Source organism: Orbicella faveolata, unplaced genomic scaffold, assembly GCF_042242905.1.
Source record: "Orbicella faveolata isolate gen_17 unplaced genomic scaffold, um_ofav_v1 contig_13, whole genome shotgun sequence".
NCBI lineage: Eukaryota > Metazoa > Cnidaria > Anthozoa > Scleractinia > Merulinidae > Orbicella > Orbicella faveolata.
Window position 1 is genome coordinate 18857501 of NW_028301540.1, and position 7500 is coordinate 18865000.

Sequence of the window (7500 nt, forward strand, 5' to 3'; positions counted from 1 at the left end):
TCGATAAAACCAAAAGAAAATATATTTTAACCAACGTAAAGAAAACAATATCCGTAACATTGCCCCTGTATTAATGTTTCAAAAGCTTTTGGCGAGTAAACATCACAGGTTGCGTGATTCAACATTTGGTCGAGAGGAAGTTTGGGTCTGGTCACCGACAAAACTAAAACATAGGCACGCAAGGCGTGCAAGAGTTATTTTTTTGTGAACTATAAGTCTCGGAGATAGGAGCATTCATGGAACTGTTTACAGTAATGATTTGGTTGATCTGACAAGTTTTTTGGTTGCGATGTACAGCAAGAAAGAAACTGGGAGTTTATGATGTACATACGATGTTACATCGGTAATGGTAAGATAACTAAATAGTAAGCCATAAAATGTTTGACTGAACAAACTACAGTAATCTGACACGTCTCCAGATTAATGAAGAGAGCATCTTATTTTCTAACAGGCAATTTTATTCGTTCTTTGATACAACCCACACTGATTGGTCTGACACGCGCACATGCATAACTTCCTCACTCACCAATCACGTAGCCCTTCCCCCCGGGGGGGGGGGACTCCCTTATATGGGCTATATAGGTCTGTGCGGCCCCGAAGGGTATGGTTTTTCAGCCGTTTTGGTCATAAATAGGGTATCGATTTTAGCTGATTTTGGTCATTTTGGTCATAAATAGGGTACGGTTTTTGCACTCTAGCCTTGATATGGGTATGCTTTAAGAAGAAGCCACTTTTTCATCATTATCGAAAAGAAAATCAACAAAAGCCCTTCACAAATTTATATGTTTACGGTAATTTAACATTGGTTTGAACTAGGGAGCTAATTATAACGCAGGTCTGAAACAGGGTTTTGATTTGAGGGTCAGGTCGTAAATAGGGTTTCGAATTTTTGGTCAGGTCATAAATAGGGTAAGGAATATCGCAGATTTTGGTCATAAATAGGGTAAGGGTTTTGGGAAGCAGGCCGCACACCCCCAACCAATTTTTCTGGGAGTACCCCCTCGGGAGCCCTACCAGTCCCCAAGAGGAATTTTGCTCAAAAATACTCAAGTTAAGAGAACTTTTCGCATTTTATACGAGTCGTAAGTTTACCCTTTTTACACAACACAACGCAACAACACTACTTCACCGAAAATTGAAAGAAAGAGAAAAAACCTCTCGGACACGTTGAAAGTCTGATTTAATTAAATTGCACTTTAACTTGGTGCCACACAGTCTTCAAAGAACATTTGAACAGTTTTCATACTTTTTACCTTTAAAAATATCGGACTGAAAAGAATGTCATAAAATGCCCATCAAATAAAAATATTAAACTGCTACTGCAGAGACGTAAAAACACTCTAGAAATGAAAGCTTTTTTGTTTAATATCCTGGGAACAATAGCCGATAACTTGTAAGCTCTAATTGAATTTACTCCCATATGAAAAACAAAAGTGTCGAGTTACCATTTCTAACTAAAAATAGCAAACATCTCGTGGGAACAAGTGGTGACGATTCGTCAGCTCTAATTGAATTTACTACCTTGTGAAAAACAAGAGTGTCAAATTACCCATTGTGACTAAAAAATAAAAATATCTCGTTATATTTGCATGCAATAACAACAAAGCAATCGTTACCTGCACTTACTATGGTAAACGTTAGAACTGCTTCAAATCTAAATAGTCTCGTCTCCTCTAAAACATGTCCTAAGAACTAGAACCGACGATTCGTGACCTCTAATTGAATTAACTCCTTGTGAAAAACAAAAGTATCAAGTTACCCTTTGTAATTAAAAATAAAAATATCTCGTGCCATTTGCCTACTACTCATGAACTGCTTCAAAACTCATGACTCATCTCGTTCATAACTAGCCACCATTACACTGAAAATTATGCACTCTAAAACAACCCAATGTACGTATGTAACTGTCACACTCCCCTCCAAACCGGACTAAAAATCACAAACCGGCAACATACACGTCACTCTTTATTTTTCAATTACCAAAGTCCTTGTGTTTATACATACCTTGTGTTTCTCACGTACCATTTACCTTTACAACAAGAAATTTGATTGGCTGTTCATAGTAGATCCAATCTGATTGGTGTGACATACATACATCTCTCACTCACTCACTCACTCACTCACTCACTCACTCACTCACTCACTCACCCATTGACCCGTCCATAACATACCCGACGCGCCGACTAAGAGGTATTTTTTTTACAAAAAAATAACTCAAAAACTAGTGAGACAATCTCAGATAGTGCAGAGCGCAATTGATAGCTCTGGTACAGTAGTCCCATAAGTACTCACCCATGCTCGGTTCACTTCCGGTTTGTGTCTACCTTAGTAGTCTGCTACGGCTTTTTCCCTTTGCAGTCTGTGTGTTTCAAGGTTGTATTTTCATTCAAGGTCCAAAAATTACGCACAAATTCATTACTACTGGTGCTTTAAGTTGATTTTCGTTCATTTTAAATTCAATAATACGCTGAAGCAGCAAACGTGACAATTTAGCTCGTCACGCCAACTTTCTAACTTGATACTTTTGTTTTCCTCGCAGAGGCATGCAATATGAAACCCTTGTTTTCTCCAAAACATACGGACGATGTCCTTGTTTTTTGGAGATAAATGAAGGAAAGTTTAATATCTGATGTAGTGATGAAGAAACGGAACAGAAACAATGTTGTTTTATTAAAAATGCAAATTTTTACCGATGAACAAGAACTAATTTAATTATCAGATAGTCACGAAATACCACTTTCTTCTTCTGTTGCCACCTTTGTTGTTAACAATAAAACAATTCAAAATTAACACACAACGATATTGATGGCTGAGAAGCATTTCAACGAAAAGTATTAAAGATAAATAGCGCTACTTGGCTGATATGAATGAGTCTCCTCAAAGACTGATTAAATTAATTTGCGCTTTCATTAGGTTCCACGGCGTCTGCAGCAATATTTGAGCATTTTCCTGGTTTCTTTTATTACAAATTTACAATTTCCGGAGTATTAAAGCCACTAACTTGGGAACTTTTTGGTCTCTCTTACAGACACAATTAAGGCAAGAAATAAACAAGCCGCTAAAGAGAAGCAATACATTTGAACCCCGACAAGCACACTATTGTAGATTGAAACTAGATGATATTTGTTGAACCGACCTGTGTGTAATTCTAAAAGCTACGCAGCCACAGTAACGTTTCACTTTTGCAATAAAAAGGGACAATTGGCGCTACCTGAAAAATAACTGCCCTCCTTGGTCACATGATATGACATTTAAAATACCACGTGAAAAGATAGTGTATAACACTAACGATGCTAGAACGCATGCGTCTTACATGTTGAGCTCTACCATAAGGAAAACCACTCAACATTTGTGCGTGATTCCGTATACAATGTGTCCTTCACCAAATATAGAAGCCACAAACGCTAACTAATCTACGCATGCGTTTAGGACAAATTAATTTTGTTCTAAGGAGAATGGTACCACAAGGAGAGGAAGGGGTTACCTGAAACAAATATATAGCTTTGCGATGTTCAAAGCTAAGGGACGGCGATGGAATGTGTTTTACGTAGAGTACACATGTACCTTTCCCACCCTATCCCCACTAATTCCTTGCCTCAAGACTAATTAATTAATTCAAATTAATTAATTGAACAAATATTAAAGTTTACACCTTAGCGCCATAGGGCCATATCGCCATAGCGCCTGAAACAAATATATAGCTTTGTGATGTTCAAAGCTAAGTGACGGCGATGGAATGTGTTTTACGTAGAGTACACATGTACCTTTCCCACCCTACCCCCACTACTTCCTTGCCTCTAGACTAATTAATTAATTGAAATTAACTAATTAAACAAACATTAAAGTTTACACCTTGGCGCCATAGGGCCAAAGCGCCTTAGTTCCTTAGCGGCAGGCAGCTCTTATAACCATCCCAATAGTGCACTCTGCACTAACTAGTGAGACAATCTCAGATAGTGCAGAGCGCAATTGATAGCTCTGTTACAGTAGTCCCATAAGTACTCACCCCTGCTCGGTTCACTTCCGGTTTGTGTCTACCTTGGTAGTCTGCTACGGCTTTTCCCCTTTGCAGTGTGTATGTTTCAAGGTTGTATTTTCATTCAAGGTCCAAAACATTACGCACAAATTCATTACTACTGGTGCTTTAAGTTGATTTTCGTTCATTTTAAATTCAACAATACGCTGAAGCAGCAAACGTGACAATTTAGCTCTTCACACCAACTTTGTAACTTGATACTTTTGTTTTCCTCGCAAAGCCATGTAATATGAAACCCCTGTTTTCTCCAAAACATACGGAAGATGTCCTTGTTTTTTGGAGATAAATGAAAGAAAGTTAAATATCTGATGTAGTGATGAAGAAACGGAACAGAGACGATGTTTTACTAAAAATGCAAATTTTTACCGATGAACAAGAACTAATTTAATTATCAGATAGTCACCAAATACCACTTTCTTTTTCTGTTGCCACCTTTGTTGATAACAATAAAACAATTCAAAATTAACACACAACGATATTGATGGCTGAGAAGCTTTTCAACGAAAAGTATTGAAGATAAACAGCACTACTTGGCCGATATGAATGAGTCTCCTCAAAGACTGATTAAATTAATTTGAACTTTCATTAGGTGCCACGGCGTCTGCAGCAATATTTGAGCATTTTCCTGGTTTCTTTTGTTACAAATTTACAATTTGAGGAGTATTAAAGCCACTAACTTGAGAACTTTTTGGTCTCTCTTACAGACACAATTAAGGCAAGAAATAAACAAGTCGCTAAGGAGAAGCAATATATTTGAACCCTGACAAGCACACTATTGTAGATTGAAAACAGATGATATTTGTTGAACCGACCTGTGTGTAATTCTAAAAGCTACGCAGCCACAGTAACGTTTCACTTTTGCAATAAAAAGGGACAACTGGCGCTACCTGAAAAATAACTGCCGTCCTTGGTCACATGACACGATATATAAAATACCGCGTGTAAAGATAGTGTACAACACTAACAATGCTAGAACGCATGCGTCTTACATGTTGAGCTCTACCATAAGGAAAACCACTCAACATTTGTGCGTGATTCCGTATGCAATGTATCCTTCATCTAATATAGAAGCCACGAACCCCAACTAATCTACGCATGCGTTTAGGGCAAATTAGTTTTGTTCTAAGGAGAATGGTACCACAAGGAGAGCAAGGGGTTACCTGAAACAAATATATAGCTTTGCGATGTTCAAAGTTAAGCGACGGCGATGTTTTACGTAAAGTTCACATGTACCTTTCCCACCCTACTCCCACTACTTCCTTACCTCTAGACTAATTAATTAACTGAAATTAATTAATTAAACAAACATTAAAGTTTACACCTTAGCGCCATAGGGCCATAGCGCCATAGCGCCATAGCGCCTTAGTTCCTTAGCGGCAGGCAACCCCCATAACCATCCCAATAGTGCACTCTGCACTAACTAGTGAGACAATCTCAGATAGTGCAGAGCGCAATTGATAGCTCTGGTACAGTAGTCCATAAGTACTCACCCCTGCTCGGTTCACTTCCGGTTTGTGTCTACCTTGGTAGTCTGCTACGGCTTTCCCCCTTTGCAATGTGTATGTTTCAAGGTTGTATTTTCATTCAAGGTCCAAACATTACGCACAAATTAATTACTACTGGTGTTTTACGTTGATTTTCGTTCATTTTAAATTCAATAATACGCTGAAGCAGCAAACGTGACAATTTAGCTCTTCACACCAACTTTGTAACTTGATACTTTTGTTTTCCTCGCAAAGGCATGTAATATGAAACCCTTGTTTTCTCCAAAACATACGGAGGATGTCCTTGTTTTTCGCAGATAAATGAACGAAAGTTAAATATCTGATGTAGTGATGAAGAAACGGAACAGAAACGATGTTTTACTAAAAATGCAAATTTTTACCGATGAACAAGAACTAATTTAATTATCAGATAGTCACGAAATACCACTTTCTTTTTCTGTTGCCACCTTTGTTGTTAACAATAAAACAATTCAAAATTAACACACAACGATATTGATGGCTGAGAAGCTTTTCAACGAAAAGTATTGAAGATAAACAGCACTACTTGGCCGATATGAATGAGTCTCCTCAAAGACTGATTAAATTAATTTGAACTTTCATTAGGTGCCACGGCGTCTGCATCAATATTTGAGCATTTTCCTGGTTTCTTTTATAACAAATTCACAATTTGCAGACTATTAACGCCACTAACTTGAGAACTTTTTGGTCTCTCTTACAGACACAATTAAGGCAAGAAATAAACAAGTCGCTAAGGAGAAGCAATATATTTGAACCCTGACAAGCACACTATTGTAGATTGAAAACAGCAGATGATATTTGTTGAACCGACCTGTGTGTAATTCTAAAAGCTACGCAGCCACAGTAACGTTTCACTTTTGCAATAAAAAGGGACAACTGGCGCTACCTGAAAAATAACTGCCGTCCTTGGTCGCATGACACGATATATAAAATACTGCGTGTAAAGATAGTGTATAACACTAACAATGCTAGAACGCATGCGTCTTACATGTTGAGCTCCACCATAAGGAAAACCACTCAACATTTGTGCGTGATTCCCTATGCAATGTATCCTTCACCTAATATAGAAGCCACGAACCCTAACTAATCTACGCATGCGTTTAGGGCAAATTAGTTTTGTTCTAAGGAGAATGGTACCACAAGGAGAGCAAGGGGTTACCTGAAACAAATATATAGCTTTGCGATGTTCAAAGTTAAGCGACAGCGATGGAATGTGTTTTACGTAGAGTACACATGTACCTTTCCCACCCTACTCCCATTACTTCCTTGCCTCTAGACTAATTAATTAATTGAAATTAATTAATTAAACAAACATTAAAGTTTACACCTTAGCGCCATAGGGCCATAGGGCCATAGTGCCATAGCGCCATAGCGCCTTAGTTCCTTAGCGCCAGGCAACCCCCATAACCATCCCAATAGTGCACTCTGTACTAACTAGTGAGACAATCTCAGATAGTGCAGAGCGCAATTGATAGCTCTGATACAGTAGTCCCATAAGTACTCACCCCTGCTCGGTTCACTTCCGGTTTGTGTCTACCTTGGTAGTCTGCTACGGCTTTTCCCCTTTGCAGTGTGTATGTTTCAAGGTTGTATTTTCATTCAAGGTCCAAACATTACGCACAAATTAATTACTACTGGTGCTTTAAGTTGATTTTCGTTCATTTTAAATTCAACAATACGCTGAAGCAGCAAACGTGACAATTTAGCTCTTCACGCCAACTTTGTAACTTGATACTTTTGTTTTCCTTGCAAAGCCATGTAATATGAAACCTCTGTTTTCTCCAAAACATACGAAAGATGTCCTTGTTTTTTGGAGATAAATGAAAGAAAGTTAAATATCTGATGTAGTGATGAAGAAACGGAACAGAGACGATGTTTTACTAAAAATGCAAATTTTTACCGATGAACAAGAACTAATTTAATTATCAGATAGTCACCAAA

The 7500-nt window shown here is 38.0% G+C and overlaps 1 long non-coding RNA gene across 1 annotated transcript in view; it reads left to right on the plus strand.

Moving 5' to 3' along the window:
- Positions 1-3222, plus strand: part of LOC149115455 (uncharacterized) — a 9454-nt gene extending 6232 nt beyond the window's left edge. The window contains exon 2 of the long non-coding RNA XR_016206050.1: positions 3029-3222. This is a non-coding gene — a long non-coding RNA (uncharacterized LOC149115455). The remainder of the gene's footprint in view (positions 1-3028) is intronic.
- Positions 3223-7500: the final 4278 nt, after the last annotated feature.